The sequence below is a fragment of the Dipodomys ordii genome, unplaced genomic scaffold (assembly GCF_000151885.1).
Source record: "Dipodomys ordii isolate 6190 unplaced genomic scaffold, Dord_2.0 Scaffold166, whole genome shotgun sequence".
Classification (NCBI taxonomy): Eukaryota; Metazoa; Chordata; class Mammalia; order Rodentia; family Heteromyidae; genus Dipodomys; species Dipodomys ordii.
Window position 1 is genome coordinate 1,334,335 of NW_012267382.1, and position 12,325 is coordinate 1,346,659.

Below are 12,325 nucleotides of genomic sequence, written 5' to 3' on the forward strand. Positions count from 1 at the left end.
GGGGGGGGATGGTAGGGGGAAAACAATGGAGGGGCTAACAATGTTCAAGAGGAAGTGTACTCATTACCTCACTCATGTAACTGTAACCCTCTGTATAGTATCTTTACAATAAAAAAAAAAAAACCAAAAAAAAAAAAAGAGAGCTGCTTAACATTAATACAAGCCAAACTGTCCATCTTTTCATTTTTGTTTATAATTAGTACTTTCTGGACCTGTGTAAGAAAATTTTTCTAACATAAGGGTCAAGATCTACAGCACTACCATCCAAGAAAAATAACACAAACCCTAATGTAAGCCAGAATTTCACTTTCACTAGCCACATTAAGAAAGTGAAATGTCTTTATATATTTAAATCAAGAAATATAAAATATCATTTCAAGTACGCAACAATATAAAAGTGGCATGACATTTATTTTTTCAAAGTCCAATGTCATCTCCACAGCGTGTGGACATGGTCAGAGGCCACTCTGGACACACCTGACCCCTTGTGCTACCTAGCTCAAATATTTTTTCCATGGTATGAGGGATGGGTTTCACTTTGTTGGTTTGTTTTTTTTTTTGGTGCTGGTATGAGTCTTGAATTCAGGGCCTTGTATTCTTTTGTGGCTTTTTTTGTTCAAAGCTGATGCTCTACCACTTAAGCCACACCTGCACTTCTTGCTTTTGGCTGGTTAACTGGAGATAAGAGTGTGATGGATTTGTCTGCTCAGGCTGCCTTTAAACCATAATCCTCAGTCTCAGCCTCCTACATAGGGAGGATTACAGGCAAGGGCCACAAGTGTCCACCTGGGTCTTCTTAAATATGAAAATCAATTGGCTCAGGAGGTCACTAGAAAGACTGGCTGGGCATCAACCCCCCCACCACACCCCCACCACGAATCTTGGCAAGTCTGACCAAGGGCTTTTAATTTTATTCCCATTTTCAAAGAATTGGTCTCTGGGCTTTATGATTCTCTCAATTTGATTCTCTTGTTGAGATTTACTTCTGTCTTGCTTGTGTGGACCTAAGCCTTCTTCCTTCTCCTATCTTCTCTGGCTAGCATTGCTGCCCAACCTGTGAGTCAGAATCTCTGCTTTCTAGCTTGTATACTGAAGGTTCTGAGCCACTCCACGGCCTGTCCACATTGCACAAACCTTGCAATATTTGTGCTACCTTTCAGCTAAAGACATTTCTAATTCCTACTAAGAGCTCTCCTTTGTCCTACTGGTTACTGAGAAATGTGCTTTTTCTTTTCTAAACATAAGGGGCTATCTCTGTCAACAGCTGGCTTAATGACACTTGGTCAGGAACATGCTCCAAATGATCTTGGAGAACTGAGGTCGCTGAGGTCTCTGGGTCAGAACTGTATGCAGTAGTGAGCACACAAAGATGTATGTGGCCTGTACATGGTGGACTTGCTGGTCTTTAAGTCAGCTCAGATATAATTGTGGTCCCAAGACATCATGCTGGCTTTGAGTAATGAGCTGAGTAGACAGACAGAGCCTCCTCCCTATACTTGTGCTCCTCCTAACTGAAGTTACCAAAAGGCTTTCCGGCAGCCCAGGCTAGAGGGGCAGCTCGGTAACTGCTCCAGGAACCCCAGGAGAAGAAAATGTACAAAGCATAGCCAACCTTCTTTTAGGTGACTAGAAAGCTCTACCCCCCCCCTCCTCCACCCCTGCCAATCTATCTCACTCTTGAAGCTCCTGGCACATGAGCACAGAAATTAAAGCATCTGAAAACCAGGGACAACAACAACAAAAACCACCCAGGGGTCTTCACACAAAAGCCAGGTAGACAGATGGGGCTTCCAGGTAAGGACACAAGAGTAAAGGTCAGGCACCTTGGCAGTAAAAGGGACGCCAGAGGCCAACCCAGAGTGCAGTGACAGGCATAGGGATGGGGCAGTGGATTTCATCCATAAGCAATGGTTGTCACCAAATAGTCTTTTAAGCAGGAGGAGGATGGGCTCTGCCCTCTCTCTATGGTTTTACAGACAGGATCTCTCTGCCCCGAGTACCTATAAAAGCCTGGGGTCATTATGTCAACCCAGGAATATGGGGAGCACGGGTTCCAGACCCATAGAAGGGTTATTTCCGGGACATTTTGCTATTTTCTTCATTCCAGACAAAAAATAGAGCTGTCCTTGGCTAAGATGTGGTTCAGTGATCGAGCACTTGCTTAGTGTTCAAGAAGCCCTGGGTTCCAACTCAAGGGAAGGCAAGGGAAGGAAGGGAAGAAGGGAGGGAGGGAGGGAGGCATAGATGGAGGGAGGGAAAGGAAAGAGAAGAGGAGAGGAAAGGAGAAGAGAGGAGAGGAGAGGAGAGCAGAGGAGAGCAGAGGAGGAGGAGGAGAGCAGAGGAGAGGAGAAGGGAAGTGAGGGTGGTGGTGAGGAAAGATACCCACCATCTCTGGGCCCTGTCAGCCAGCTGGGCAAGTGCACCAACCTCAGTGAGGGTGAAGGGCTGCTGTCCACCCCACGCAGGTGGGCCTTGCACCTGGGCCTCGTAACCCTGGCAACAACAAAGCCGGCAATAAAACCAGCAGGTGCCTGGGGACAGGGTGCAGCACGATGTGTCTCCTGAGTCAACGGCTGAAAACAAAGCACCAGAAAATGCAGAAGTCAGGCAGTGACTTAGAGATCAGCAGATCAGAGGCATTCCGAAGGAGACTGAGGGACAACTCCTCCACCCTGGAGGACAAGGGTACAGCATGCCTGGAATAGCCCTGTGCCACACCTGCCACACCTGTGGTCACACAGCTGGCCTGAACCCAGCACCCCATTACCAATAGGGCTGTCCAGTGCCTGAAAGTCCCTCTCCTCAGGCACTGTGGATACCCTCAGACACTGAGGCCTTCCCAGCAGCACTTGCCCTACAAATGGGCCCCCACAACAACCGTGGCATGGACAGTTACCACGCAACCAGAAACTCAGATAGCAGGAACAGAAAGGTTCAGACCCAATACAGCAACACAACATCATAGTTCCTGGCAGACTGCTTCATAAAACAGATAAGGCAGTCCTAACCTGGGCCATAGTTCCTGGCAGACTGCTTGATAAACAGATAAGGCAGTCCTAACCTGGGCCAGCCCCATCCCAACATGTCCTTGCTATGCAAAACAAGGCAGATGCAGATGAGCTGGTACTGACGTACGACCTCCCTCACATCCTCTCTGCCTGTGTCTCTTTCTAGCACCACGTGGACTGGACCACCCACTGGGCTGGAACATGACCACTCAGCACATAGCCCAGCAATATGGACACACCTCAGGTTTCTGTCTAGCAGCTAATCAAGAACTACCAACAGCACTGGCACAGGGAGGACCTCCTGGTCACAAGCAGCTGTGAATCCTACTCAGCATTGGCAGACCTGCATCTTCTCCATGTACCCTTCCAATGGGCCTAGATAGCATGGGTTCCAACCTCAGCTCATGTTCCAGGACCAAAGAGCCTTACCCTTGTATGACTGGGATACAAACCCCAGGCCACCCAGGGAGCTTGGGGACCGAATGTGCCACAGGCTTCTTGAGCTCCATCTCAGTCAACAGTGGACAACTGGGTAAGGAACCCAGGATCCTGCTGCAGTCTGGGCAGGTGTGGTCAGGTGGACGGCAGGCACTCAGGGTCCCGCTGCAGGTGTGGTCAGGTGGATGGCACTCAGGGTCCCGCTGCAGGTGTGGTCAGGTGGACGGCACTCAGGGTCCTGCTGTAGTCTGGGCAGGTGTGGTCAGGTGGACGGCAGGCACTCAGGGTCCCGCTGCAGGTGTGGTCAGGTGGACGGCACTCAGGGTCCCGCTGCAGGTGTGGTCAGGTGGACGGCACTCAGGGTCCTGCTGTAGTCTGGGCAGGTGTGGTCAGGTGGACGGCACTCAGGGTCCCGCTGCAGGTGTGGTCAGGTGGACGGCAGGCACTCAGGGTCCTGCTGTAGTCTGGGCAGGTGTGGTCAGGTGGACGGCACTCAGGGTCCTAATGCAGGTGTGGTCAGGTGGACGGCACTCAGGGTCCTGCTGCAGGTGTGGTCAGGTGGATGGCACTCAGGGTCCTGCTGTAGTCTGGGCAGGTGTGGTCAGGTGGACGGCACTCAGGGTCCTGCTGTAGTCTGGGCAGGTGTGGTCAGGTGGACGGCACTCAGGGTCCTGCTGTAGTCTGGGCAGGTGTGGTCAGGTGGACGGCACTCAGGGTCCTAATGCAGGTGTGGTCAGGTGGACGGCACTCAGGGTCCTGCTGTAGTCTGGGCAGGTGTGGTCAGGTGGACGGCACTCAGGGTCCCGCTGCAGGTGTGGTCAGGTGGACGGCAAGCACTCAGGGGCCTGCTGTAGTCTGGGCAGGTGTGGTCAGGTGGACAGAAGATTGCAGTCCAAAGCTCAGGAGCCAACAAACCGTGAATGCTGCTGATGACTTGAGAGTCTAGTGATAGAATACGGACTGAGCAGGCACAGTACTACAAGAGGAGCACAGCTACGCACCTACCCTGCTGCTTCCTCGAACTGTGTAGGTCATTCTCATGGAAAAGTGAGAATAAAGACTGGTGGGCCAGAGACCCAGACCTCTTAGCAAAAAGCAATACTTGGCAGCTTGGCGGAGGATCATGCCAGCAGTGCACAGTGCAGCACAGCAGGACATCTGATCCTGTGAACTGTGCCTGGAGCAGAACTCAGCATGCCCTGCACTGCTTCAGCCAAGACAGGAAGCCTTCCCACAAACACAGAAGAATGTGCTGGAAAATAAGATTTCAGTCATGTGGGTTTCTGACCCTCTGCCTGACAGTGCCACCTCTAGAAAGAGCTTCAGCGCTCCCTCTGACAGATGAGCAGAAACTCCAGTATTCCTGTGACCCAGGACACAAGAGGAGACAGGTCTCTACAGCTCGGCATCAGGAAGCTGGGCGGGAAGAAGGGTTGGGACCTGCCAGGTTCAGCAGACGTGATGAGGTCCTAGGAAAAGAAGAATCCCACCCAAGAACAGAAGCCTGCAGAATATCTTCCATCCAGGGAAGGGAGGACAGGAGAACTCATCGGAGAGCACTGCTTTCAGTGAAGGAGAGATACTGTCCTTGAGAAACAGCGCTGGTGTGGGAGTTCTCAGCCAGGTGCCAAAACTCAAGACAGCCAGCAGCCCGGGCAGCCTCAGCTACATACTCACAAAAGCCCTCGAGCCAGGCCACCACACCATCATCCAGGATGCAGAAACAAAATCACTGAGCGATAAATGCCTGCACCAAGTGTGGGGGGACAAGCACACACACTTCTGGAGCACTGCCGGGCAGATACACAAGCCTACACCCTCACCAGTGTCCTATAAGCACTTGGGAGCACACAGCAGAGTGCCTGTGCACCCATATGAACCCCTGACCACTCTTATTCCAGCATCACCTTAACAGCTAAGTGGAGGAGCAGGGCAGAAGACTGGGAAGAGGTGGCCCTCCTTCTTAGCATGGGTACTGGGAGTATCAGGTGATAGAGGCCAGGGAATGGACACCACTGGTTACATTTCAACTTCAATTATCATACTCAGAATAGACTCAGAACCCCTCATATCACTGTCCAAGACCACACAAGAGGATCCTGGACTCCATGCAGTGAAACCTAACTCACTAGGGCCCTCTTGGAAGCAGGGTAAGCTTTAAGAGGCACTTTGAGAAACCACCATAGGCCCTCTGCACTGCCTGAGACCCACTGCCTTCCTGAGTCCCTGCAGCCTCAACACAGATGGTGTGGAGGCTCAGTCCTGAACTCCTAGCTAAATGGTACTCACTTTCACTGACTAGTGTGTGAGGTGGGCAACACTGTAAGGGAAATAAGAACTGGTGAGAGCACCAGCCAAAGACAGGGGAGGCACCAAGCTGGGCACTGTGAAGGGGCCACAGCTTCTGCTCGCTCCAACTGCCTATACACCGCTGTGGTGCCCGCCCCAGGCTCCCCTGTCCTCCCTCCGGTCTAGATTCCAGCATGCACACACTCTGCCCACTGTAATCCAGAGTGGTAGCCATGCTGCTCGAGCCCCGCCCCACCCCACAGTGCCTGCCTGGTACCCCAAGAACTCAGGCTAAAGTCCTAATACTCAGGACCAATCACCTTTAACACCGAGAACTCATGCCCATTTTCAGAAGACTGGGCAACCGAAAGCAGACCAAGCAGATGTTCTCAAAGAAAATGGCACAGCGGCCAGCGCGGGAGCACCAACTGCATCAGGCCTCACAGACTGACCGGTGCTCTGCCTGTCAGGGCGGGCAGTAGAGGAGGAGGACAGCAAGCACCAGCAATACGAGTGGCTCCTCTACAATTCCACCCACAGAAATACCAGGGCAGTGTGGACTTAAAAAGCATTGCTCAGCCTGGAAAGGTCCCAAATGCTCGGTGACAGAGCAACAAGTTCATCTGGACACACCCAGAGCTGGTTCTAAAAATCTCACTTTCTTCAATTGCTTACTGGGAAAGTAAAGTGGACACAGTGGGACACAGCTCTAACCTGAAATACACAACAATTACTTCTGAGTGGTGAGGTAATCTGACTTTTGTTTTGATTGTTCTGCGCTTTATATTTCTACAATGGACATGGAACATCGAGTTTCACAAGAACAGAGACCTTGTACCCTACCCAGTGCCACCCAGCACAAGACACAAAGCACACCACCTGCCAGCATCTGCCAAGCGCTGAGTGAACAGGGAAGCTGTGTCTGATGGCGGGTCCTGAGTATGCCACACCAGGTTGTAAGGGGTGAAGTGGGCGTTAGCCAGTGCCTACCCTTCAGAGGTGCACAGTCAAGCAGGCAAAGAAACCACCGTGGCACCAGGATGCACACCTCCAGGCATGGCCTCTCTGGCAACACTAATACTTACCACCAGGAAATGGCTTGTCCAAACAAAGAACCTCAAACTCCTAAGGAAACTAGGACCTCAAATTCACTTTCCCAGTCGGCCAGAAGAGATCCCACTTCACCCAGGACTGGCAGCGTCCAGAGCAGGTCCCCCTCCGTTGTGGGGGACCCAAGCAGCTCATGTCAAACACACTTGTCTCTTTGTCCTAACCATCAGGAAGGCAACACCTCAATAGAGTAAAAATGGTCTTGGTTTCCCTGGAGCCAGCTGCTGTGTCAAGTCTGTCCCCACCCCTTGAGGAGGGGAGGTAAACTGCTGCTTCCACTTGACAGGAAGAAAGCAGATGGGATCTTGAACAGCCCACAAGCTGGGGTCAGAGCTAGATTATCCAGACCCTCCCTCCTATTCACCCCCACACTGGCAGTGGTTAAGGAGGTACACGTCCAGACTATCCCGGCAGCCAGCCACCCGTGGTGTCCTCTGGTCTGCTGTGCCAGAGGCCCAGCTCAATGACATCATAGACGCCGATGCTCCTCTCCCGTCCCAGTGGGGCCACTAGGCTCTTGCAGAGCTCCGGCCCTTTGATGAAGCCCTTAGGGGCTCTGCTAATCTTAGGCAGACAAGCAATCCAATGGGTCTAACAGATCGGCCAGTGGTACTGCAGGATGTGTAGAGGAGTGAGCAGCCCTAAAGAAACACACAGCAAGGATCCAAGGCACAAAGTGGGAGCTTCCTAACACAGGTGCGCACCACTATTCAGGTGTAGGCTGTCTGACCCGGCCTGCCCAAGGAGGGTCTTCTTCCTTCACAAACACACCTGGCTGCTTGCTAAGCACCAGGCAGCATAGCATCACTGGTCATTCCATGCTGTGTAGGAAGCACGACAACAATGTCCCTTGACCCAGGACCAGGCTAGGAAACTGCTACTGCAGAAGGGGCCACCCTGCTAGCAGCAGGCTCCAGCAGCATCTCCTGGCCTTACAAAAGCCCTGATAAGGTGACACTGACCCAACCCCCCTCAAAGTCACACACCTGTTGGGTCAATACCTAGACAGAGTAGACAGTCAACTATGCACAGAGGGTACCCAGAAATGACACCAGGCTGCATGCCTGTACCTACAACATGTGACAAGTGCCCACTGGCAGCACTGCTACTGGTGCAAGAGGCCAGGGCACCCCAGAACCGCAGGAACAGGGACGTTGCATCCCCTCGCCCAGTGTCACCAGCACAAGACTCAAAGCACTGGGCAAGCAGGAACACAGAGTGTGACAAGTGAAGGTCCTGGGTTGCCTACTCTGGGGTCTGGGGACTCACAACCTGGTACTTGTTAACTGTGGGATAGCCCTGTCTCACCCAGGCCCAACAACCAAGCAGGTGTCTACCCATCTTGCCCAGGAAGCGTATCTGCTCTGGAAGCCTCTGGTTAATGAGTAGCTGCAGCTGGGTGGTAATCATAGGTTCCTCTTTCCTTCTGGACCAGTCATTTTCTCTGTGGGCTCTCCTTGAAGGCTAGCTCCCAGGGATCCTGAGGACAGCTCAAGGGCACTCGAGAAGCCAGCCACCCTCAGAAGCCAGAAACCATCTGATGTGCTGGCTGGTCCCAAAAGCCCTCACCCCATCTGAGAGCTGCAGAGGAGAGCTTGCAGCCTGCAGGCTCTCCCTCAGAAGCCCATGGGTCTCATGAAACACCTGGTTAAGAGTTAAAGCTTCTCATTAAGGCAAGTGCCCCACCCAACAGGTACGACTCTTGCCAGTGTTCCTGCCACAGCCTCCTCACCCCTGCCCAGTGGGTCTGGCTACTACTGGCTACAGGTGCACACCTGCTCCTAGCAGGACTATGCTCACTTTTCATAGAACTGCAAAATTCTGAGAGAATCAGCACAAAAGGTCTCAGAATCCAGCTCCTGAGATTGCAAAAAGTAATGCCATTCTCACCATTCCCCCCCCCCTCTGGGAAATGGTCTTAATTTCAAAAATATCATTTGTTGCTGGGCACTGGTGGCTCATGCCTGAAATCCTAACTACTCAGGAGGCTGAGATCTGAGGATCACGGTTCAAAGCCAGCCTGAGCAGAAAAGTAGGTGAAACTCTTATCTCCAATAAACCACCAGAAAACGGAAGGCTGTGGCTCAAGTGGTAGAGAGCCAGCCTTGAGCTGAAGTGGAGCTCAGGGAACCTCCTATATGCCAAAGTTATCCTTCCTAAATGAATTAAATTTTTTTCAGTTTAAACTTCTAAAATGATACTGATAACTAGCTACAGCCAACCAAAATGTAGTAAATTTTGGAGTTTAAAGGGGTCTTGAGATCAAAGTGTTTGAAAACCCTGCTCTAGACTGAGGAAAAGTCTCAATGTGAAGAGAAGCCCCTTTGGGAAATTGAGTCACTCCAGTAAACAGCCAGTGCCAGAGAGACAGACCTTCCCGGGCCTCCCAGCCCAGCCACCCTAGAGGCGACCCAGGAGTGATGGCTCCTAGGTGGCAGCTGATGAGCCAGACCCCACCTCACCCCAGTCGCACTGTCAGAGACTCAGTTACCAGTAAGTGGAGCCACAGCCTGGTACTTGCCCTGAGCTGGCCATGGGCATACACCAGCAGCCTTGCTGAGCTTTCCCCTGTCAGCCACCTGTAGATGGAGTAGAAACAGTGAACACTGTGATCAGAAAGGCATGTAACAACCCGTCACTTGAAGAAGACATGGCCGAGAGCGTCACTGAAAGGAGGGCTCCTGAGGCCTGTCCTGTCCTGACAGTTATGGCAGAACACAATCAGTACCGAGGACAGCCAGTGATGCTATACACATACAGGCAAAACGTGTGAAAACAAAGCCGTCAGTACTCTGTGTTTATGAGATCTACCTGGATACAACCCTAGGATCAAAAATGTTCGAAAAACATTTACCTGCACTGAACAGATGACAGATTTTTTTCTTTTTCCCTAAACAATATAGAACAACAACTATTTTCATTATAGTTATGTCATATTAGGTTCCAAGAAATCTAGAAATGATTTAAAAGTCTACAGGAGGATATGCTCAAGTCCTGTGCATATATGTACCTTTTCTATAAGAAATTTGAGTATCCATGAATTTTGGTATCTGAGGGGATGAACACAAAATAATAAGTTTATAACATTTCCAATGTAGCATTACATTTTTATTGTTGATATGCTGTATTTTATACTGTTTTTAACATTAAAACTGTAGTGGTGGTGGTACACATCTATATTCCCAGCACTTTGGAGGCTGAAGCACAAGGATTTCACGTCAAAGCCATCTGGGGCTACAGAGTGAAAGCCTGCCTCAAGAAACTGAAAACAAAACAATAGCTGGTGGCTCACACCTAGTCTGAGATCTGGTTCTTGGTTCAAGGCCAGTCTGGGCAGAAACATCCATGAGATTCCATCTTCAAAATAAAAGCTAAGCTGGAGGTGTGGCTCAAGTGGAGAGTACCAGGCTACCAGAAAAAAAAGGAGGGAGGAAGGGAGGGAAGAGAGGGGAGGTGAATGGGGGGGAAAAGAGGGGAGGGAAGGAGGGTGGGTAGGCAGGCAGACAGGCAGGCGGCCAATCAACCAAACCAAAAAATGTGCCTACTGAAGACAATGTCATTTGTTTCATCCCATAATATTCAGGAGGCCAGTATGACCTTTGTGATAACCCCCCCCCAGGGCAATGCATCGTCCTCAGGCCACTTCTCCCACTCTGACCAGAGGCAGAAAGTGTGTTAGAACGCTGGTCTCCTCCCTCTTCAGGCTCCCACTCCTTTTCCTATTCAACTAACAGAAGAGCTAATTCAAATATACTCCCACTGGCTAAATTTGGGATGACTCATTCACCAAGATCAATGAAGACAAGATGATAAATAATAAGCACTACACTTGACAACAGAATGAGATGAAAACAGGCCACAAGTCCATGGTGGCATGGGGTTAGGTGGCAGAGCCCATCCTTTCTATCCAGAGGCCCTATTACTCTGCTCATGCCCGGGAGGCCAGGATGCTAGCCCACTAGTCTGAACTCCATAGCATTTTCCAAGGCCTCCCAAGGTCCCCCTATAAGCATGGCCCTCACAGCCCCTGCCCCACATCCCACCCCATCCCTCCAGGCAGCAGGAACGCTGCCTAAGGCAGGTCCTTGCCTCTGGCCAGCACAGCACAGCACAGCAGCTACCTGACTGGACCATAATACCTAGCTTGTCTTCTTTGCATCTCACAACACCACAGCGTAGAAGAAACTGTCAATCATGGCATCTAAAGAACAGATTTGGGAGCACAAAGACAGGTGCGGCAGGAGGAAGACACTAAAACAGTTCCCATCCACCTACAGTGGCCCCACAGGCAGGCTTCAGGACCTGGTAAAGCCCTATGTACCTGGACCCCAGGTGGACATGCCAAGGGTTGTCACCATATCCAAGCTGACTTTTCTCCAGGTTAGTGCTGGGCTTGGGCATCCAGTTCCTCAGGGCTGAAACTGTCAAGCCTTTCCCCAGACTAACAACTCAGGCCAGCAAGATGGGGACTGGGAGCTTCAACAGGTGCAGACACCAGGGTCCTAAGACTCCTCAGGTTGGACCCCTATGCTAGCCAAGGTGGGAAAGGGCACTTCCACAAGTGAGCCAAGAAAAAAAAAACTACACCAAGAGCCAGGGGCCAGATTTTCTCTCCTGCTCATCAACCCCATCTGCTCTACATGGAGAAGAGCTTATGCCTTTGAAGGTGGTTCCCTGCCTTCCTGCCACCCAAGGCATCAGTAGCAACATTCTAAATTTTTTTTGGGGGGGGGGTCTGGTTGTGGGGCCTGAACCCTGGGCCTGGGCGCTGTCCCTCAGCTCTTCAGCTCAAAGCGAGCACTCTACCACTTGAGCTACAGCGTCACTTCCGGTTTTCGGGTGGTTTATTGGAGATAGGAGTCTCATGGTCTCTCCTGCCCGGGCTGGCTTTGATCCTCAGATCTCAGCCTCCTGAGTAGCTAGGATTACAGGCATGAGCCACCAGCGCCCGGCCTTAAATTTTTTTTTTTTTTTTTTGGGTCCGGTCGTGGGGCCTGAACTCTGGGCCTGGGCGTTATCCCTCAGCTCTTCAGCTCAAGGCTAGCGCTCTACTACTTGAGCCACAGCACCACTTCCGGCTTTTTTCTTTTTGCTTATGTGGTGCTGAGGAATCGAACCCAGGGCCTCATGCATGCAAAGCAAGCGCTCTACCACTGAGCCACCTTCCCAGCCCCAACAGCAACATTCTAAACACAGACATACAAACAGATCACATGGACTTGGTCACGTCACCCTGTTACCCCAGGGAAGCAGCCACCAAGGATCATGGGATGACCTACATGAACACTTCAGGCCACTGGCACCTAAGAAAGGAAAGTGGGAGAGGCACTTTGTGAGTGGGGATAAGACCCACAACAGAGACACTAGCTCTGGCAAACAGGTGCCAGCCACCTCCTTCTCCTCTCTTTAACCTTCCACATTTTGTTTTCATTTCAATTGTTTCTACTTCCGTGTTCCCAGGCGCTGTCCTGTGGAGCTGC